Consider the following 23,327-nt stretch of genomic DNA (forward strand, 5'->3'; position numbering starts at 1 on the left):
AGGACCTGTCAAGACTCCAGGTATGGGAAATCCATTCCACCTCTTGATGGTCAACTGCAAACTTCACTGCCAAGGGGCCTGGATGCAGGGTGACTGACAGCTGTAGTTAGTTTTGCACTCATCCTGGAGCTGCTTCTAAAGATTTTGCTTCTCTTTCTTTCTGGTTCTCCAAGGCTGTGATAAATGCTTTTGTCAATAAGATGACACCTGCCACTTTTGGGTGAGACCCTGGGTGTGATTCCTCACATTTCCTTCTGCTGTCTATGGAGAACAAGGCCACAAAGGGGGTCTCTACCAGCCTGAGACCCTGAGTGACCATGACATTCAAATTCTGTACCTCCCACACCGTCTCTCACATACACATGTTGTACACGTAGTATTGGAAACCATTAATGAAAAGCTATTTTCTTCTGGCCAAAAAAAAAAAAAAAAGGAATCTGTCTGTCTTTGGTGAATGCATAAGATTTCAAGTTATGCAAACATAAGCGTTTGTGCAGCTAGGCCTGTCAATCATCTGGCTAAGAGACCATGCCTGGGGAAGGCAGATTTAACTAACACCATGCTAATGACATGCAAAGAATAATTATGCTTTTAATGAGATGATAGACTTTTCCTTCCCACAAGCCCTGCTTTGGTGGAACTGCTATGGAGCTGCCATGAGGCCCTGCTGGGTCTGCTTACCTATCTGAGTCCTAGCTCGGAAAGACGTGACCTTTCCTTTTTCTTCTTTTCCATCTTATTTCATTTCCTGGCCAGAACCTAAATATGCTTTCTCCGGGATTTTTTTTTTTTTTTCACTGTTTATCTGAGGCTACCTCCCTTTCGCCATGGGGCTGCTTGCCAAACCTCAATGCCTAACTTAAAAAGACAGGGCTTTCTAGCTTCCTCTTCCCTGTCTTTCTCCTCTGGTTGGCTTCTGGGGTGTACAGTTTGCCTGCCCCGTTGTTTTTTGTTTAAACTCTAATAAAATTGTGCCCAAGCCTTTTCTGAGTCTGCTCTTAAAGATTGAGAATATTGAAAGGAGACCCCAATTTCCTAGTAAAATGTAATACCCCCAAATTTCTTGTAACTACGTGACAAAGAATTCCTTATTGTTTTGAGCCTCGGGGATCTGAGGGTGCTTGTCACCACTGCATATCTTATTGTGTCCTGACTGATACAAACCCTGACCCTATGCTACACACCATTCACTCACTGGCTGTGAAGGTTAAAAAGGAAAAGGAAAATCCTCGTCTCTTCCAGCTCGCATTCTCATGATGACAAAATGCAATAGAAAGTCCGTGAGCAAACTAACATATATTCAAATTGTGATTGATATGGTGAAGGAAAACAGTAGGGCTTGGGTGACCGTGCAACTTCGTCACTGGTTCAAGGCCAAGTTTCTGAAGGAAACATTTAAACCAAGACGGGAAGGTAGAAGGAAGGTCTCAACCATGAGGGAACAAGAACAGCGTTCTGGGGAGGGATTGGCATGAGAAGAAGTCTAAAATGGGCAAGGCCTGGCTCACTAGAGGAAGTGGGGGGGGCAATGTGGCAGGAAGAAGTGGAAGATGATCCTCCGAGAGTAGGATATGTTCAGGGAGGATGTCAGACCACCAGGCCTTGGAGCTGTGAGAGCTATTTGGGCTTATTGAGGCATCTGTGGGGCTCCACAGCCTAGCAACGTGCGACCCAAGAAGCTTCATATATCTTCCGAGGGAACAGGGCAGGTAAGGCTTTGCCTCCTTGGCATAAACACAGATTCTAAGACTTGGTCCTGGCATTATGGGACCTCATAAAGGGAAGTGTGACTTCCCCCACAATGTTTACAGCATGGTGCCGCTAACTCTTCTCTCTTCCGTTCTGAAGTTGGAGACCAGATTGGGGGCTGGGTAGGAAGGTATCTTAACGAATCCTGTTCCAGCCTGGAGCCCTCAGAGACTAAAATGTGATGAGCTGTTTACCTTTAGACACTCACTTCAGGCCAGAGACGGGCAGGAAATGTAGGCCTAGCTGGCAGCAGGGACAGGGAAGAGCTAGGTCAGTTGGACTTCAGGGAACAACAGTGGGGCCTGTTAATCCCACTGGACGAGACTGAGACCACTACCACAAGTTTTGAACCAAAGCTGAAGCAAGTTTTATTAAATACTGGCCAGGACGATGGACACTGGCCAGGTCCATACCTAACATTCCTAGAGAATGGCCGCTAATCACATTAGTCTGGTGCTTATAAAGGCACAACCCACAAGGCTATGTACTTCCCTCCTTCATGCCACCGGGGCAGGTATACATCATGACACATTTCCTGCCTACATACCTTCCACCTACATGTGATCAAGCACATCCTGTGCAGTTGGGGCAACCAACCTTGTTTACAGGGGTGAAAATACATAGGGCTTGTTATCTTACATGAACAACAGCCCCCAGCATTCCAGGAAGTTATAAGTGGGGTAAGCAGGTCTTACAGCTTAGAGGCACTTTGGTTTTATAGCTCTCTTAAGCACATCTCTTAAACACACTAACTTAAACTTAAAACATAACTTTAGCCCTCACAGGTCTTGGCTCAAGTCTTAGCTCTTCCTTCCTACAAGCCTGTTAGCAGGTAAGGGGAACCTAGCCTGAGAGACTCAGGCTACCTGCTTTGTCTCGTCTAGGCTGTTAGCTCAGTGGTTCATGAAGGATGCACATGACCTGAAGTGGGCAAGGCCTGGTTCACTGGAGGAAGTGCAAGGAAGCCAGTGTGGCTGGAAGAAATGGGAGATGATCCTTCCAGGATGAGGATATGAAGAGGGAGGAGGTCTGACCACGGACTTTGGAGCTGTGAGAGGGACTTGAGCTGAGCCTCCCTATTCTTGTCTGTTCAGATGTGTGTGTGTGTGCGCGCGCGCGCGTGCGCACACACACACACACACGCACATACACACACGCACACACACACACGCCCCATGTTTTCCATACTCCCATGAATTATACTAAATATATGCCATAGCAAACACACATTGCACTCACATACCTTACACACTATACCACCCCACAACATAACCGTACCACATTTTCTTGTCATATCATACATATGACATGTATTACACCAAACATGCACCCCACATTATACACATCTCATACACTCCATGCATCCATAAATGCACAAGCATTATATGAACCACATACAAGCCACATCATAATATATACCATATCATGCCATGCCACATCATGCATGAATACATAGATATGCATACTACATGTATCTCCCACATGTATCATGTGTAGCATATATCATACCCACACTACTATTAACTACTACTACTACTACACACAAACAACTCTGTATCTCAGATATAGCAGGAGCAATGGAAAAATCAATGTCTCTGTAAGGACCTGGGGAGGGTTCTGAAGAGGACTTCAGGAGGGCATGGAGTGGGTACTGGTTTCTGACAGTCTCCTTTACCAGGGAAAGCAGTATATTTTTAAAAACACAGTTCTGACAAGTGCCTGTGTTAGCATCAGGGTTATAATAGATGCCCCAGTGACAGAAGAATATTCTCTCCCAGCTATGGAGTCTAAGAGTCTAAGAGGCTGACTTTGAGGAATATCTGCTCTCTTATCCCCAACTTCTGATCGCCTTCCTTGAATGGTTAGACATACCCCTCAGAACACTGCCTCCATCTTCATATGGCACCCCACCCCGTGTCTTCTTGTTATTCTAGTAAGAGTTCGGTAAGGCCAATGTGACTCATCTTGTAGCCATTAATTAAATCAGCAAAGATGCTATTTCCAAATGACAGCTCTGGGAGGGTCCACTCAAACCATATCAGGTCACAGGCCTTTCTCAACTTCCAGGGAAGGCCTTGGAAGAGAAGCCCCGTGACTCTGGTTCAGCTAACTAACTCTGGGCACTCACTGTGTCCCGCCAAAATAGTTGGAACAGTAGGGACCCTCAAGGGTGACATGTACAGGGTTTATTGCCTTGGAGAGCTTCATGGTTGTCTGAGTTACTTTTCTATGTCCGTGATAAAAAACACTATGGCCAAAAGCAACGTGGGGAAGAAAAGGTTTATTTCATCTTATACCTCTCAGGTCACAATTCATCACTGAGAAAAATCAGGGCAGGAACTCAAGGTAGGAACCTGAGGCAGGAACTGAAGCAGAAGCTATGGAGGAATTCTGTATGGTGCTTACTGTCTTACTCCTCATAGCTGGCTCAGACTGATTTTCTTACATAACCCAGGACCACCTGCCCAGGGATGGTATAGCCCACAGTTCGCTGGGCCCTTCTACATCAATCGTTAACCAAGACAATACCCTCCAGACTCACTTACAGGCTAATCTTAGTGAGGCATTTTCTTAATTAAGAGTTTCTCTTCCAGAGGGAGAGGGATTATATGAGCAAGTGGGGGGTGGGGGAGGTGTCAAGATCTTGATGGGGAAATCTACAGAGACAACTGAACCAAGTTCGTAGAAACTCACGAACTTTAGACCAACAAGTGTGGAGCCTGCATGGGACTGGACCAGGCCCTCTGCATACAAGAGACAGTTGTGTAGTTTGGTCTATTTGAGGGGGCCCTGGTAGTGAGATCAGGATCTATCCCTGGTGCATGAGCTGGCTTTCTGGAGCCTGTTATATATGGTTGAATGCCTTGCTCACCCTTGATGCAGGGAGGAGGGGCTTGGTCCTGGCTCACCTGAATGTACTAGGCTTTGCTGACTCCCCATGGGAGGCCTTACCCTTTTGGAAGAGGGGATGGGGGTACATTGTGTGGGGGGAGGCTGGGGAGGGAGCAGGAGAAGGGATGAGAAGGGGATCTGTGGTTGGTATGTAAAATGAATAAAAAATTTTTTAATTAAAAGAAATAAAAAAAAAGGAGTCTCTCTTCCTAGATATGCCTAGGTTTGTGTCAAGTTGACCAAAAACAAGTAGCATAGGTCTCAAGAAGTGGCTGAGTTCTCTTTGCCAGCTCCCTTGGCTCACTGTGCCTTCACGATGACAGTGGGAGGTCCTGGTTGCAGTTGCCCATGTTCCTGTGGACAGCAGAGGAAACAGGATGTGTGAGAACCAACATTATGTTTTATTTGAATTACTGTGCCTAAGAGATCCATAAAACAAAAATGCCTCTAACCTGTAAGCCCCTTGCCCAAGGACAGATACTTCCTAAAATGCTGGGGGCTATTGTTTATAGGAAATAATAAGCTACAAGTTTTTGCTCCCTCAAACAAGGTTGTTGGACTTTACTACACTGGATGTGCTTGTTCACACATAGGCGGGAGCTGCATAGGTAGGAAGTATGTCTGGATGTGTGCTTGTCTCTGATTGGATATAGGAGGAAGGTATACAGGCAGTAAGTACATCAGGATATATGCTTGCCCCTGATTGGACCTGATGGGAAATACAGTGGCCTTGTGCTTTTGGCTTTTAAGCCACTGTAAAATGTGACTTGTGGCCATTTCCTGGGAACCCTGGAATGGTCCTGACCAGAGCCCATCATCCTGGTCAGTATTTAATTAAAGCTTGCTTCCAAGTTGGCTCAAAAATTGTGGTAGTAGTCTTATTCTCTCCTGGTGGGATTAACGGATGTCCCAGGAGGATCAATGGAGCTTTGTATTCCCTGGAGGGCACAGAGTTGAGGTGGGGCTTGCCTATTTTAAGGACCTGAAGAAAGAAAGGTCAAGTGGAAGGCCCGAGCAAAGAGATATCATTGTATCATCTGGGACAGGGCAGTCCTCACTGTACCACTGGCTCCCATCACATGACCATGTCCACCTTCCTGGAACAGAACTTACTTTCCAAAGAGACCCAATGAACCCTTCAGGCTGCTGACTTTCAGATGTTCAGGCCTTGCAACAACAACATCATCAGGCAAGACAGGGACAGTTATTGGAGCCCTTTACCTTTACCTTCGTTGCCTTCACAGTGTGAGTGTATAGTGTGCGTCAAAAGACTATCAGAAGGCTCCATCCGAGGGGTCGGTCAGTAGTACCCCTAAGATTATTACCTCCAGAGAGTGTTTGCCTCCACAGTGGTCCTTTCCTTCTATCGTTGTCTAATCTCATCCTTGAGAGTGTCACATGCCGTTTCTGCAATAAACTCTGTCTTCTTAGTTCTGCGTCTGATCTGAATCCACTGGACTGAGGACCCAAGGAGGCTAGAGCAAATCCAGATAACAGTGTGGCTGCGAGTGAGGAAGGGTGAAGGCTGTGCCCCACAGCAGCCACCACCTTGTCACACCGACCACTTGCTGCACACCAAGAGTCAGTCTGTCATTCCTCAAGATCGATGTGTCTGTCCTTAGGCGAGACAGAAGATCTTATACTATTGTCTTTTCATACCTAGGGAAACTGAGGCTGGCAGACCATTCTTACCCAAGTACACCCAGTTGGTAGGTTGGCAAGGACAGAAAGGCAGATCCAAGGCATTCAAATCTTTTCACAGACTCTGGTAAGGCTCCTTTGTTTTGGCTTGTCTTTTTTGTTTTCCATGAAATTCAAAGCTGGGTGGGTAAAGAAAGGAATTTGATAAACTTCTCCAGTCTGGAGCTCTTCCCAGAGGTCTGGGGGCAGAGAACCATTTTCTGCTGGCACACCTTCTCTGCCGTAAAAGCTTTTAAACAGCTGCCCCTGCTCTCTGGGTTTTTGTTCATGGCACTGGATAGGGGAAGCCTGGAGTGTATAGTGTGTTCAGGAACCGTCTCTCCTGGATCCTCATACTCTGGACAGCCTGGGTCTTCCTGGATTCCAAGTGCAGAGGCTTCAGAGCAGAGAGTTAAAGAACCTGCTGTACCAGCAGAGAAAAGGGGATCCCAGGATACAAAATAACTTCTGCCAAACCACAGCCAGCCTCCAAACAGCTTTCAAAATAGAGGTGACCTTAGGATCAAGGGTGATGAGCAGAGGCTAGAAGAATGGAGGCTTCTTGGACTCCAGACCTACAGAACACTTCACCTTTCCCCTAGTATGTGTGTAGCAGCTTAAACTTCCAAACAAGAACTTCTCCCCAGGATCAACAACTCAGCCCTGCCCTCTAGAACTCTGCCCTAGGGAACCTCAGCCAGTGAGCAAAACAAGAGTCCATGTAACACGTTTGTTTTTATTGTTCCCTTTCCAAAGCTCCAAGGCACATTCAGCAGCTTGCTCCGCAGTTATGAGAGCTATTGACCTGGGAGGTCTTTACAGGGCAGCTCTTCTCTGGAAGCAGTGAGAATACCTTCAAGAAGCTCCAGGCTCGAGTCTTTGACTCATCACAGCCTTGTCCCGTAATGGTGGCAAGCATAGTCCAAATTCCTCAATGACCTTCAAGCCTGCTTATTAAATAGTTGCCTAAACTTGTTGTCTTACAACTGTTATTCTGGTTCCTAGGCTATCTAGAAATTTCTTATTTAGGAATAATTGCTCAGATATACATTTATGGACGATCTTGTGGGAAATACTACTCTTACATTTCCCCCTTTATTTTTATTTTATGAGTACAGGTGTTTTCTTGGCATGTATGTGTGCACTGTATGTGTGCACTGTATGTGTGCAGTGCCCTCAGAGTCCAGAAGAGGATGTTAGATCTCTTGGGACTAGAGTTATAGATAGTTGTGAGCTGCCACATGGGTGCTGGGAATTGAATCCAAGTCTACTGATAAGTAAAAGCAACTGATAAGTCTCTCTGCCTACGCAGCAATCCAAATCAAACCAAATCAGACTGAATTAGAAAAAGCCCTGGTTTAATGGGTAAAGCATTCCCAGGTGATTCTCTGCCCCACAAACCCCAACCCCCAACCCCCACCCCAGAGAGGAGATGGGGAAGAGGGACTGGAAAACCACTTGTCTGTTTTCGGGGATGCAGCTTATATACCCTGTGGGAGTGGTCTAGAGCCTCTCTGGGGGAGGAGCTGTGTTTGGTGGGCTTTGAAGGGGCGGGTTTGGGGAAAGAGATGGGGGAGGGGAGTTGAGGTGGATCTTCCACCCAAACATTCCAGACTCTTTGGGTATAGAGATGCCAGGGTGCCAGGGGTTGAGGTGGAGCTCTCATCAAACAGTAACTGAATGAAAAAATGAACTAAAAGAAGGAGGACACGACTACTCCTAAAGTATGGGAAGATCTTTATTGTAGATAGGAGGGAGAAAGCAGGCAGAGGGAAGAGTCCAGGAGAAAGGAGGAAGGGAGAGGGAAAGTAACAGAGGAGTCACTGACCAAGAGAGGTGGCCAGGGCCAAGAGACCAGTGTGACCAAAATGGCTTACACAGGGATCAGGTTGGGGGAAGGGAAGCAGAAGTCCACCCCTGGAAGGGAGAGGTTTGGAGTGGGGGTGGGGTGGGGTGAGAAGTGCTGGGAGGAGCCACGCACACTGAGACTCAGCTTGCATTTGAGACCTAACCGTAGCCAGTGGTCTTCACTGCTGAGCCATCGGTCGGTCCATCCCCCAAATATTACAGTCTTTAAACCTCAGCTTTCTCCATTGAACAAGAAGGGGTTCATCCAGCTGTGACCCTCAAGTCAAGGTGGCTTTTCTTATTTGTAGATACCTACAATGTCCTTCCCTTCCTCTTCTCTAGCTCAACAGCACACATGTGCCATCAGTGTCCCTGAAGACTAATATTGGTTGGCAACTTGACAAGACCTACACTCATCTAGCATGTGGCTGGAGGCTTCTTCAGCCATGTCAATGTTTGCTTAATATACTTAGGGACTGTGGTAGTTTGAACGTAATTGACACCTGTAATCTCATAGGGAGTGGCACTATTAAGAGGTGTGGCTTTGTTGGAGTGGGTATGGTCTTGTTAGAGGAAGTGTGTCACTGAGGGGAAGGGCTTTGAGGTTTCCTATGCTCAGGATACTGCCCACTGTTTCGGGCAACTTTCCTGTTACCTTCTGATCAAGATGTAGCCAGCACCATGTCTGTCTGAACACCGCCATACTCCTTGCCATGATGATAATGGACTGAACCTCAGAACTGTAAGCAGCCAGCTCAATTAAATGTTTTCCTTTATAAGAGTTGCCGTGATCATGGTGTCTCTTCACAGAAAAGAACACCCTAACTGAGACAGGGACCTTGAGAGTGGATACATAAATCTTTTTAATTGTTTTGGTCTCCTAGTGAATTGATCCCCTGCTGTGGGATGGTCTGTATGTCAAATTGCTCTGATTGGTCAATAAATAAAACACTGATTGGCCAGTGGCTAGGCAGGAAGTATAGGTGGGACTAACAGAGAGGAGAAAAGAAAGAACAGGAGGCAGAGGGAGACACTGCCAGCCACCGCCATGACAAACAGCATGTGAAGATGCCTGTAAGCCACGAGCCACGTGGCAAGGTATAGATTTATGGAAATGGATTAATTTAAGATATAAGAACAGTTAGCAAGAAGCCTGCCACGGCCATACAGTTTGTAAGCAATATAAGTCTCTGTGTTTACTTGGTTGGGTCTGAGCGGTTGTGGGACTGGCGGGTGGCAGAGATTTGTCCTGACTGTGGGCAAGGCAGGAAAACCTAGCTACAATCCCCTATTATACAGAGACTTCTTTAGCTTATGGCAGTTTTGTTTTGTTTTAATAGTCTTGGTATATAATCCAGGCTGGCCTCAAATTTATGACCCTCCAATGACAGAGTCATGAGTGCTGGGATCACAGGAATGCACTACCATGCCCAGCCATTCTTGTGACAGTTTTTGACTCAAATTCACTTTGTGTGGGATTATCATAGCTATTCCTGCTTTCTCTGGATTACCATCTGCAGAGACTGTGTTCTGGCCTTTCATTTCCAGTCTGTGTGTCCTCTATCTAAAGGGTTTCTTGTAGGCAGTGCCTTGGTGAATCCTAGGGTTTTTTCCCCAATCAACCACATTACACCTTTTGACTTTGGATCATAAAATGGAGGAGAGTGGAGTGGAGCCAACTTTGACTCTTTCTCTCCAGGCTTGGTGGCTTCCTCTTGGTGTCTTTGGAACCTTCACAGCTACTGCCTGGCACTGGGGCCACTAGACTGTCTTATAGCTCAACATTCCATGTAAAAATCAGTGGCTCTTTGCCTTTTCCCTGACACTTTGCAAATCATAGTGCCAAGCATGGAGCAGGAACTCTGTTCCTTCTCCCGAATGAATATTGTTAATGAGCACATTAACATTTATCAAACTCTTGTATTGGGTCAGGTGCTGTGTGACACATTTTGCTTCTGTCTTAGTTACTGTTCTGTTGCTGTGAAGAGACACCATGATCAAAGAAACTTATAAAAGAAAGCATTTAATTGGGGGCTTGCTTACAGCTTCCTAGGGTTAGTCCATCATGGTGGAGAGCATTTTGGCAAGCAGACATAGTGCTGGAGCAGTGGCAGAGAGTTTACATGTGATCTGTAAGTTACAAAGCAGAGAGAGAGAGAGAGAGAGAGAGAGAGAGAGAGAGAGAGAGAGAGAACAAGATTGGGCCCTACATGGACTTTTGAAACCTCAAAGCTCGCCTCCAGTGACACACCTTCTCCAGTAAGGCCATACCTCCTAAATAGTCCACCATGTTGGATCCAGACAGTCAAATAACTGAGCCTGTGGGGACCATTTTCATTCAATACCACAGCTTCCATCATCTCTTTTCATTCTTCCCACAGGTTAATGAAGTAAGGGTAATGATTAATGATTGCTTGAATACAGGAGAGTAAAGGAAATTTCAGTCTCTCTCAGCTGGGAAAAGTAGACCAGTATTCAAACCCAGGTATCCAATTCTGGTTACCACCTCATTATTGCTTCAGTTAGTATCTCATTTTGTTCCATGTGATAGAACACTCCAAAGGACTAACAACCTAGATCAAAAGGAAATTATGTATCTCTCATTTGGAAGAAGCCTGAGACAGGCAGCAGAGATGGGCACAACAGTGGAGCAGACTCACCAGGAACTCAGCGTTCTGTTCTCTGTGCTCACCCTTTGGGGAAGCATCCATCTCTAAAGCCTCATGGTCAAGATAGCTACTGCGGTTCTAGCTAAAGAACACACACACATTCCAGGCCTTTGAGGCAACTTTTTGAAGTTTACACATGTTCACATATTTTCTTTGTGTATGTCTATACTGACTAGTTTCATGTCAACTTGACACAAGCTAGAGTCATTGGAAAGGAAGGAGCCCCTTGAGAAAATGCCTGCATGAGACTGGGCTATAGGCAGTTACTTAATTAGTGATTTATGGGTGCAGTGAAATAGTCCTCTTGTACACTGTAAAGATTTGTCACTCAAATTCGTTTAATAAAAAGCTGACAGGCCGGTAGCTGGGCAGAAAGTTAGGCAGGAAAGCCAAACTGAGATTGCTGGAAAGGTGGAGTCAGGAGTTGCCAGCCAGACTCAGAGGAAGCAAGATGAGAATGTTGTACTAAGAAAAGGTACCAAGCCAAGTGGCTAAACATAAATAAGAATTATGGGTCAATTTAAGTGTAAAAGCCAGTCAGTAATAAGCCTGAGCTACTGGCTGAGCATTTGTCATTAATATAAGCCTCTGAATGATTACTTGGGAAGCAGCTCCTGGCTATTTGGGAGTTACTGGTGGGACAGAAACTTCTACTTACAGATGGGGTAGGATCCAGCTCACTGTGGGTGGTACCACTTCTGGACAAATGGTCCTAGGTTCTATTAGAAATCAGGCTGAGAAAGCCATGAGGAGCAAGCCAGTAAACAGCACCCCTCCATGGCCTCTGCATTAATCCCTGCCTCCAGGTTCCTGCCCTGTTTGAGTTCCTGTTCTGACTTCCTTCAGTGATGAAGAATGGTATGGAAGTATAAGCCAAATATGTTTTTTCTTTTCCTCCCCAAGTTTCTTTTGGTCATGGTGTTTCATCACAGCAATAGTAATCGTAACCAAGACAGTGTACATGTACATGTTTATGTGCAGATGCACGTGCATGGTGCTTGTGTGTGTGTGTGTGTGTGTGTGTGTGTGTGTGTGTGTGTGTGTGTGCACATGCATGTAGAGGCCAGAGAACAACTTCTGTTGTCATTCCTTAAGCATTGTCCATCTGTTTTGGTTGTTTCTATTGTTTGTTTGGTTTTGTTGTTGTTAAGACAGAGTCTCTCCCTGGCCTGGAACTTACTAAGAACAAGCTTGGCTGGCTGGTCAGGGAGCTTCAGGAATCTCTTTCTTTTCACCTTCCCAGTGCTAGAATTGCAAGAATGCCCCTCCTCATCCATATTATTTGACATGGATTCTAGGAAATGAACTCAGCTCCTCATGCTTGTGAGGCAAGCATTTCACCGACTGAGTTACCTCCACAGCCCTTAAATACACTTTTTGTTACTATACAGTACACAACTATCAACCTAGCAACATAGAAAATACACAGCTATGACACCAATTTCCATGAATCAGGAGACCAAGCATGAGTCAGCTGTCCTTAGAGCTTTATGATGCTGCAACCCCGGTGATAATGGGCACAGATGTCATTGAAAGATGAGGAAAGTCTTGCTTCCAAGCTTGCTTGCCAGTTCAGACTGTTGAGAGGATCTCACTCCTGTATCTGGAGGAGCAAGGGCCTCAGTCCCTAGCTGTCCATCAGGTAAAGCTGCATCTTCTCCTAGTTAACGTGTAAGTCCTACCATGTGGATTCCTCAACAAGGTCATCTGTGTCATCCAGTGAGCAGGAAGAGACAGTCCCTGGCATGATGAGCCCTGTGTTCACTAAAATGTGCCCACCAGAGGTTAGTACTATTTGGATGGTTCTATCAGACTCCTATGACATCTCATATGGCATTTTTACTCTGCTCCTACTGGCTGAGACTTACTCATGTGGTTACATTAGACTCAAGAGACATTGGGACAGAAATTCTTCAGTTCTGCTATGTCTGCTATTTAGAAGGAGGCTTCTGCTGCACAAACAGATGAATATTCACAGATGGAGTCACCTCCAATTTAGACAGTTCTGCTGTTTTCTGTGACCAAAAAACAAAACAAAGAAATGATGGATAGGAACAGTTTTTCTTTTTCTTAGGTTGCCTGTTGTACTAATCTTCCAAAAACAAAAAAACAAAACAAAACAAAAGACTGAAGCAAAGTCATGCCTGCTGTTCTTGAGAAGTTTCTTGTATACATGTGTGTGGGTGGATAGATGGCACTGTTAGGATCCTGTACATGCACAGCTCGAGGTATTGCATCCTATGTCATCAGTAGGCACTGGTGACTACGTACCCAACTCATGGTCACGCAATCCCTGCCTTAAAAAGTCGGGCACGGACCTCCACCCTCTCTCTCTGTTTTATGTTTTCTCTCTGCTCTGCTCCTTGTTTTCCTCCCCCACCAGGCCTGGCTCTCCTCTCTTTCTTCTCCATGCTTTCCCCGCTAATAAAGCTCTAAAACTACCACTGGGTTCTGTTGGGACCATGACCTTTCCATGCAGTAACCAGCACTGCCACCAGTGCCACCAACCAGCGCCGTTTATCATAACCATCATGTACTCATCCCATAGAGAATGTGTGAAGGCCAGAGGATATCTTGTAGGAGTTAGTCCTCTCCCTCCAGTATGTCGGTCCCAGTAGTCAAACTCAGGTCTCCAGGCTTGGTGGTAAGCACCTCTACCTGTTGAGCCATCTTGACATCTCTCTTACTCAGCTTTATTTCAGGTTCACCGTGTGCTTTAATGTAAATTCCCATTACTCAGGAGTCACTCGGAGGGCTGGGATCCTAAGGAACACGTCGAGGTAATTAATAAAATAACAGAACATCTGTGGATGCAGTGTGGTCACTAGAGAGCTTGGTCTAATGACTGACATTTGCTACAACTTAGAAGTCCAAGTATTATGAACCTAGCAGATGAGATAAAGTTAAGTGGCATGGCACGTGAGAATAGTGGCTGCCATAAAGTTTTTTATGATGTGTCTTTAGAAAAAGAAGTGCTCAAGACACATTAGATTTTTAAAGACACAGGAAGGATAGGTGTGTGCATGAAACTATGACTTCTTCAATAATGTAAATACATGTGATGGACATAATCACATAATTAGATTATAAAAATGTCGGCAGTGCATATCTTCAGCTGAGGAGATTCAGGAGAGGAGAACTCAAGTGACGGATGGGGTCCTCATCAGCATTTTTGCTTTTGCACATTTTTGCCTTCTCTACTTTGGGAAGCAGACATCACTTCCAGAATCACTTCCAGGGAGAAGTGCACTGCTGCACAAGCACTAACGGGAAACACAGTCTCTCCTGGTTAGAAGGGCATGGTAGGGCATAGATGAAGTGGCAGCTAGCTCTCTTCAGTCTCCCGGAATGTGAACATTCATCCAGGGAAATGACGGACTGATGAAGCAAGAGGGTCCCCGATCCCTGCACTCTGGCACTTCTCTTGCCCCAGTCTCCAACGTCAGATCCCAAAGAAACCCTGGACAAGCCTCATGCAGTCCCTGCAGCTCCTCTCTGCACTTCTCACCACACCCTCTACCCTAGACCTCTCCAGCTGGACATCCAGGATTGTCAGGAGTGGAGGAGTCGGAGGGGGTCTGGGGAAGCGATGAAGGGCACCTTCGGGCCCATGGAGTTTCCGTGAACTGACAATAGCATCCCGAGGAAAACCTTAGCATCCTGCCTGCAGGCTTCACTGCCACTTTCTTGTTCCTGTTTCCTCTGCCGCCATATGCTTTCTCCTTGGAGCCCTCGTGTCGGCGTGAGCAAGAGCCGCTGGGGCCTGTGTTAATAATCTTTCTCTCTTTGCAGTGACAAAATGCCTGAGAAAGAGAGGGAGGGAGGGAGGGAGGAAAGGAAGGGAGGGAGGAGAAAGGAAGGAAGGGAGGGAGGGAGGATGGATGGAAGGCAGGCAGAGAGGGAGGGAGGGAGGAAGGAAGAGAGGGAGGAGAAAGGAAGGGAGGGAGAGAGGGAGGGAGGGAAAGAGGGAGAGACAGAGGGAGGAAGGATGGATGGAAGGCTGGAAGGCAGGGAGGGAAGGAGGGAGGGAGGTAGGAAAGTTGGGTCTGTTTGGTTCAAGACTTAACATTACAGTCTGTCATGGCAGCAAAGGCACCAGCCACAGAAGGAACACAAGAAGGCAGCTGGTCACACTGTGGAGTCAGGAAGCAGAAAGAGAAGAAGGCTCATGCTCAGTTCCCTTTCTTCTTTTTATTCGGATCAAGACTCCAGTCCAGGCCGGGCGGTGGTGGCGCACGCCTTTAATCCCAGCACTCGGGAGGCAGAGCCAGGCAGATCTCTGTGAGTTCGAGGCCAGCCTGGACTACCAAGTGAGTTCCAGGACAGGCGCAAAGCTACACAGAGAAACCCTGTCTCGAAAAACCAAAAAAAAAAAAAAAAAAAAAAGACTCCAGTCCATGCTGCTGCCCACATTTAAGACTGATCTTCTACCTACACTCCAGGGTTTCTAACCTAGAGACTCCCTCACAGATGTGCATCGGGGTGTGTTTCCATGGTGATTCTAAAGCCTATCAAGCTGACAGTCAAGACTGACCATCACAGAGCTCATACATGGACCAGGCTGGAGAAGCAGGAGGTGGTAGGTATAGGCCCAGCTCCCTTGTCCAGCCTGTGTACACTGTATCACCTTCCAGCATGGTTATGGAGCCCCAGTGGTAATCTTTCCATCTCTAGCGAGGACGTGTCTCTTTATGCCTACTTTCCTTCCCTTGTCCTACAGTTCTCGAGGTAATTTCCAGAATAAAATACCTTCTCAGACTCCTTTTAGTGTCCAAGTCTTGGAAAACTCAGCCTAAGGCATCATGTCTCTCCAAGCCTCTGCTCCAGCATCTGGAATATTCTTTGCTTCTGCATCTTACTCCAGGGACACAGCAAAGCAATGATCAACACTCTGAGCATGGATATGGAGGAGGTTTCATAATTAATATTAACCTCTGTGTGTTTGGGACTGAACGGCTGCAGGATCAGGTGGGATAGAAACTTCCATCTGCAACCCAGGAGGTGGGAAAGGACACGAGAAGCATATGAAAGGCACAGACTTCTTCACCTTGCACAGTGGGAAATTAACAGATGCTTGTCAACCTTAGACCAGGTAAGAGAGCAGAAAAATCCCAACATCTTTCTTTTATGGTATACAGTCATGCCAGCTGAACAGGAAGGGCATGTTCTGAAAGATGTGGCATTAGGGGGACTTCCTCATTGTGTGACTAACTTAGTGTGCACTTATATAAGCCCACATGGTAGAGATCAACCACTCAGTATAACCACATGATGTAATCAAAGGGATGCTGTAGACATGAGATGTGCAGTACACTTTAAAAATAACCCCAAAGCATGTGCTCTGACACATGATGAAAACTGTGATATAGTGATTATATAAATCAAGGGGAATGTCAGCTTGATTGGATTGAGAAATGCCCAAAAGATCAGTAAGGCATACTTCAGGATGTCTCTGAAAGGACATTTACTGAGAGGATTGGCATGCAGGACAGCAAGAGAGAGGGACCCCAGAAACACAGACAGTACCAGCCTACAGACTAGGGACCAGAAAGAGGAAGAAGGCCACTAGCAAGGGCTCACGGCTGTACTTCCTGCACCCTGGCTGCCACATGGTGGACAGCTCAGCTGCAACACACCCTCCCCACCATGATGATTCTGCCTTGCCACAAGTCTTAAGCAAACAAGCAGAAGAACAATGCAGTGAGCCAACCACGGACCCAAACCTTTGAAATCACGAGCTATGGGGAGCAGATGAGGTCCTGACCTGGGCAAATGTGTACTGTTAACACAAGCACATCCATGTCAAGGTCTCCTAATCGGCCCACGGCATATGCCTCTTGCTAAGCTTTCTGGCGTCTGTGCCTCATGTCATACCCTTTTCTCATCTTACCCTCTGAAGCATTTATCTAATTATCCTTTATCAATAAAAACTCAGGAGTCAGATATCTGGGTAAGAATTTGAATGATCAGAGAAGTGGCTGAGAAGTGACCAGTGACCTCTCTCTTTCCTTCCTTGATGTAAAAGGGCAGAGAATCTTTTTAACCCCCATGATACTACTTCCTGTGTCTCTCCATATGTCCTTGGTCCTCCAAAACCTCTATGGCTAATTTTGGTCAGCTAGTAGATAGCTCCACCATCTGATTCAAAGTAAACTTGATTGGCAGTCTTGGGAGTTTGAGAGTGCGATCAAAATATCTCAAAAAAAAAAAAAACCCCTTACTATACCCCACAGCTCAGCATTCTCATACTGTATGCCTGCTCTCTGCCAAGTTTTTGACCTCTCAACCTCTCTGTTCTCTGTTTCTGATGTTGTTCCCATATCTTCTACAAAACTGCTTTCTCCTTGGTCTGATGAAAATGCCAATCTTCCTGCCAGTAAGAACTGGTCCCTTCTGTCCTTTGTCTGCCCAGAGGCTCATGATAGTAGCTGAATAAGCATTCAGTCCAACATGCTTTCCTCATGATGTGGCATGGGACCTTCAGCTTTGTGTCCTAGAGACCTAGTGCTTAGCCCCGTATGTAGATAATAGATATAATATATATAAAATAGGGATCAATATTTTAAAGGTACAGTCTGTGTGCCTAGCATTGTTCCTGGATGCAGTCTATCCCTAAGCTGTGCAGTCATGTCAATAAGCCTAAATACATCTTTCCTCCTTTTAGTTGGTTTCCTCGGGAATTTTGTCAAAGCAACAAGAAGTGACCAACACAATTAATAACACACTTAATAATTATAACTATCCACTGTTATAGACTGTACATAACTGTATTGCTGTGTTTTCATGAGACAAACAGCATAGGACTTTTGTTTATGCTTACATCACTACAAAGGTGGGAATGGATAAGAGCAAGGATGGATAGATGTACATGTGGAGGAAGAGGAGGCAGATGAATGATATAATAAAGAGTGGATATACAAAGAGTTAAATGGATAGATGGATGAATGTGCACTTGGGTAGATAGCTGGATGCTGAGTTAAAGAATGGAGAAAGATTAGTTGAATGAATGTATAGGATGCAGGTATGCATGCATAAATAGAAGAATGACCAGATGATTGTTGGAATGTATAGATGAGTAAAAGAATTCATGAATAGCTAGATGAGTGCAAGAATGGGTGAGTAAATAACAAGCTTTGGCTCTCTTTGGGCATACACTACAGTTTATATTATCCTGTTCATTAGAAGTCTCCATGATTTAATTGTCATATCTTCATTTTATAAAGTACTGAGTTTTATAGTGGCATTTTACTACAAGTATATGATTTATTTATACCATGCTTCTCCATACCTCCTCACCCTTCCCCTTTCTCTTCACTCTCCTGTTCATCTCCTTCTCTCTTCCAGACCGTTCTGTTTGTACTTCCATGTCTTACATATATATGTGTGACGGTATGTATCTACATCCATTCTAGGACCTACAAATGAGAGAAAGTGCCTCTTTCTGAGACAAACTTAATTTTCTTACTATGACTATCTCCAGCTATGTCCATCTTCCTATAAATGATACAATTTCATTCTTCATAGCTGAATAAAATTGCATCATGTGCTTCTTTTTTCTTTATTCATTCTCTTGTTGATGGACACTAGTCAGTTCCATAATTTAGTCATTGTTGCAATAAACTTAGATGTGAAATTATCTCTGTGACATGTTGATGCGGAGTCATTTGGGTAAGTACTCAGGAGTGATATAGCTGGGTCCTTTGGAAGATCTAGGCATTAGTGGTTTGAAGAGCCTCCATACTGACTTACAGTGGTTGCATCCTTACCATCATTTATTGATATGTGTTTTCTCAATGACTCACTCTGACTGCGGTCAGATGGAGCTCAGTGTAGCTGTAATTTGCATTCCTCTGCTGTCTGGTGACACTGAACACATGCTTACATATTTGTTTCCATTTGTATTTCATCTTTTAAGAACTGTCTGTTCATTTCATTAGTCTGTTTGTGTCAACTAGAAATCTAACCATGTCACACCATCTTCCCTCCATGGTCTGCTAAACAAACTCCGACCTCGTTAGTGTGGCATGTGATTGGCTTCCTGAGCAGCTTTCTTCCTTTCTCCTTAGATTATGTTAGCATACAAACTCACCCCTGACTCAGCGCCTTCTATATAAGCATCTACATGTGCTGAGCTGCAATTGCACTGAACTCCCTGCCACAGCCTCATCTGCCTGCCTTGTGCTTCGACCTCCTCCTTTACCTGGGACTTGCTCTTTCTTCATTTTGGTCCTCTTCTTCCCTGTACAACATTCTGCCTCTGCACCTCAAGCTCTCTAGTTTGTTTCTTTGCTCACCTGTTCATTTCAGCATGAGCCTGTGAGGTCCCTGAGAATCCGAATAAGGTACCACACCTGGAAAAGAGTGGGTATTACTAAAAATATATGCTCCAACGTGAGTGTGGTGAGGCAGGATAATGGCCTTTAAGGATCTGTATGCTTTCTTCCCCAGAGCCTGTAGATATGGAGAGGGGACCTTGCCAGCATAACAAAGGGAAGGGTTCTGAGAGAGGGAGATGGTCCTTGTAGATGAGACCCAGGCAGTCCTCACAGTGCAGAAGCAGGTGACAAGAGAGTCCGAGATGGAAATGGGACATTGGGAGCTGGGTTCGGTGGGATGACCGCTGATGTTGGGGGTAGGTGACAGGCCTCAGTTCACGATGCAGGCAGGCTCTCAAAGTCTGAAGAAGCAAAGCGATATGCATCTCCTTGAGGCCAAGAAAGAGCACAGCAGCCAGCGGACACGTGATTTCAGCCCACCGAGTCCACGTTAGAACCCGCAGTAACAGAACTGTAAGACTATGCACTGGGTTTGGTTTCATTTGAATTGGTGTCTGTGTGTGTCTGTGTGTGTATGTGTCTGCGTGGGCATGATGTGCATGTGTATTTGTGTGCACGGAAATGTACACATGTGTGTATGTTTATATTTATGCGCGCGCGCGCGTGTGTGTGTGCGTGTGTGTGTGTGTATGTGTGTGTGTGTGTGTGTGTGTGTGTGTGTGTGTGTATGTGAGACAGAGGTCAATCTTTGGTATCATTATTCAGAAACTCTCCATACTGTTTTTTGAAACCAGGGACTCTCCCTGGCCAAGTGCTCACAAGTAGGCTAGGCTGGTTGGCTAGCTAGTCCTGGGGATTCACCTCTGTCTGCCTCCCTAACACTGGATTACAAGTGTACACCACTAGGCCTGGCTCTTTTAGATGGATTCTGGGAATTGAACTCAGGTCCTCATGCTTGTAAGAGAAGAATTTTAGTACCTGAGCCATATCACAGCCCTTATGTGTGGTGGTATTGTATTCCCCGAAATATTGTGCACCCTAATAAACTTATCTGGGGTCAGAGAACATAACAGCCACAATATTAAACATAGAGGATAGGCAGTGGTAGCACACGCTTTTAATCCTAGCATTCCAGAGGTAGAAATCTATCTGTTCAAGGATACAGCCAAGCATGGTGACTCATGCCTTTAATCCCAGAAAGCGAGCCTTTAATTCCAGGGAGTGGTGGTAGAAAGCAGAAAGGTATATAAGGCGTGAGGACCAGAAACTAGAAGCATTTGGCTGGTTAAGCATTTGGCTGGTTAAGCTTTTAGGTTTTGAGCAGCACAGTTCAGCTGAGAGCCATTGAGATGAGGACACAGAAGCTTCCAGTCTGAGGAAACAAGACCAGCTGAGAAGTTGGCCAGGTGAGGTTAGCTGTGGCTTGTTCTGTCTCTCTGACCTTCCAGCGTTCACCCCAATAACTGGCCTCAGGTTTGATTTTATTAATAAGAACTGTTAAGTTTCCTGCTACACTTGTGTGTTTGTTCCAGGAGCCCTAGGATAGCAAAGCACATGACAGCTCTAGCCCTTACTGAACCTCACATGCCTACCTCCTCACTGCACTGGTTTCAGCTCCCAGGACAGACAGACAGAAGCAAAGCAGACAGAAGTCCAACTTGGAAGCTGTTGGACTCCAGTGCTTTACTTTCAGCCCCTCTGAATGAAAAGGCTGCTAGTGGCCTGCCCTCTGTGTTCCAGACACCCGGTGCTTGGTAACAAAGAATGCAGCCTGCCTTACTTCTTCAGATCCTAGAGGCAGGAAATCTCTGCTTCCCCTTCCATTTCTGTGGTCAGCTAAGAATACAGCCTGGCAGGGCACAGTGGCCTAGCCTGTCATCCCAGAGATGGGGTTGGGGTTTCAGGGTAGAATCAGGAGGATCAGGAAATCATGACCAGTGCTGGCAACCTAGTGAGTTTGAGGCCAGCCTGGGATACATGAGACCCTGGCTCAAACAAAGAAAGCAGCCGGGAGTGGCAGATGTTCAGGTTTAGCTGAAGCTCCAGGAGCTTCAGGCTGCACCTCTGCCTCCATCTTTTCCTCCTACAGACCTGACCTCCCACTGAGAAGAAGAGCCGGATCATTGGGTCATCACTAGGATGCCAAGTCAGCCTCCAGCACCAGCCAGGTGGGCTGTGGCTTTCCCAGAAGTCTTTGTGCTGTGCCAGATTCTCCTGGAAACTGCCTGTTCATGCTGCCAGGCAGATTCCTGTTGTGTGCTCTGATCTCCTCCAGAGGAGCCAATGGTGTGGGGTGGGGGAGAGGCTGTGCTGCAGCTAGGGGGCAGGCGGCCAGGCATGACTGCCAGGGCAACGCCAGAGTCAGCACTCACTGGAGGTCTGCACCTTTGGCTCCAGAGGGCACAGAGGGCCCCAGAAAGAGACAGCAGGCTCCGGAGTGAAGAGGGAAAACAACGCATCTTAGCTGTCTACCGAATCCTTGCAGCTATAAAACTTACCTGTGGGCACTTACTGTTCTCGATAGTCCCGAGACACGTTTTCTAAATGCCAGTTTACTGTTATAGATTCCTCTAAAAATGCCTTCCTTCTGCTCCACTCCCTACACTCCAGGGAACAAAACAGACAAACAAATAATACCAACCAGAAGAAAACAAAACCAAAGCAGCCATTTGGATCATTATTTATGTTTTAAAACAATTATCACTGTAGGATTGTTTCTATGAATAAATTTAAGAAACAGTACAAATCAAATGGCAGGATATCGGATAAATGAATTTTGGTAGTTCTGTATGCTGGTAGGCCAAACTGGCTGTAAGCTGAAGGTTTTATGACATTTAAAACAGGGTGACAGGAAGCAAGAGGCAAACCTGTGAGACCGTGTGATTCAGCAAGGATGTGCGTGCAAGTAGACACACACACTTCCCAAAGAATGCTCCAGAACACTCAGCATGGTTGTCTCTGTGGCTGAGGCATAGTTTGTAATTTTCTAACTTATAATTATCTGTGTTGTCTAAAATAACACGTTAGTTTATGGGTCCCCTCCTCCCCACCAGGCAGGGTTTCTCTGTGTAGCCCTGGCAGTTCTGGAACTCACTCTGTAGACCAGACTGGCCTTGAACGCAGGGATCTGCCTGCCTCTGCTTCTCGAGTCTTGGGATTAAAAGCATGAACCATCACACCTGGCTATATGTTATATTTTTTAAAGGACTTTTTTTTTTTTTAACAGGTTTAGCTCTGTAGCCTGGGCTAGCTATGAACTCCAGCATCCTGCTACAGAAGTGGCTAAAGTGTTTTTGTAAACATTTATTTATTTGGTGAGTGAATGTGTGTGTGTGCGCACGTGCGCATGCGCGCGTGTTCACATGCTCATGCCATGGTGCATGTCTAGAAGTCAGAGGGAACTTGTGGGAGTTAGTTCTTTCCTACCACCTCATAGATACTGGGGGCCAAACTTGGGTTGTCAATTTTGCTGTCCAGTACCTTCAGCTGCTGCATCATCTTGCTGACCCAAAGTACTTCTTTTGCAATGAAATAAACCCAAAGGATGTGCAGTGAGCTTGTGTCCTGTGCCGTGGGCGGGGAAGACAGCAGAGAACTCATGGCAGTGGAAGTCAACAAAGCCCAGGCTGGACCAGCCACCAGGGGCATTCTTCTGTAAACTTCTAGGGCTTGTAGACATCAGCCAGGGCACAAGGGCAGTCACGGATCTGTACTAAGTTGACTTGACCTTTCCCTTTTATGATGTCCCTCACCTTCTCTTCTTTAGAGGCCCTGGCTCTCTAACTCTTCTGCATGGATGCCCTTGAGCTCATGGGAGTGAGTGTTCCCTTTTGGGTACTTAGATAGTATCTCAGATTGTCTCATGTGTTTTCTTTCCATCCTAACACATATTCCACGTGCTCCTGGTTAACACAGTCCCCTGAGCTTACATGAGTCTATCCCTCCAGATGGATTCTGGAACTCTTAGAGGCCGTTTGATGGTGATCCCAAAGCTAATAAAGTGAATGGGGCTTGGGCCCATGGCCAGCTGGCTCAGGACTAGGGAGGGCTTCTCTATGCAGAGGAGAACATGTGTTCTCAGGCAGGTCAGATCTTCCCCCAGCCCCAAGTCCCCAGGGAGCTGGGGCCTATCAGCTATGTTTATAAAAGGCAGGTGGAAGCCTCAGGTCCCTGGTTATTCATTACACTTTATGAAACGCTGATATCTCAAACC

Source organism: Peromyscus californicus, unplaced genomic scaffold, assembly GCF_007827085.1.
Source record: "Peromyscus californicus insignis strain IS unplaced genomic scaffold, ASM782708v3 Scaffold_20__1_contigs__length_68692818, whole genome shotgun sequence".
Lineage (NCBI taxonomy): Eukaryota > Metazoa > Chordata > Mammalia > Rodentia > Cricetidae > Peromyscus > Peromyscus californicus.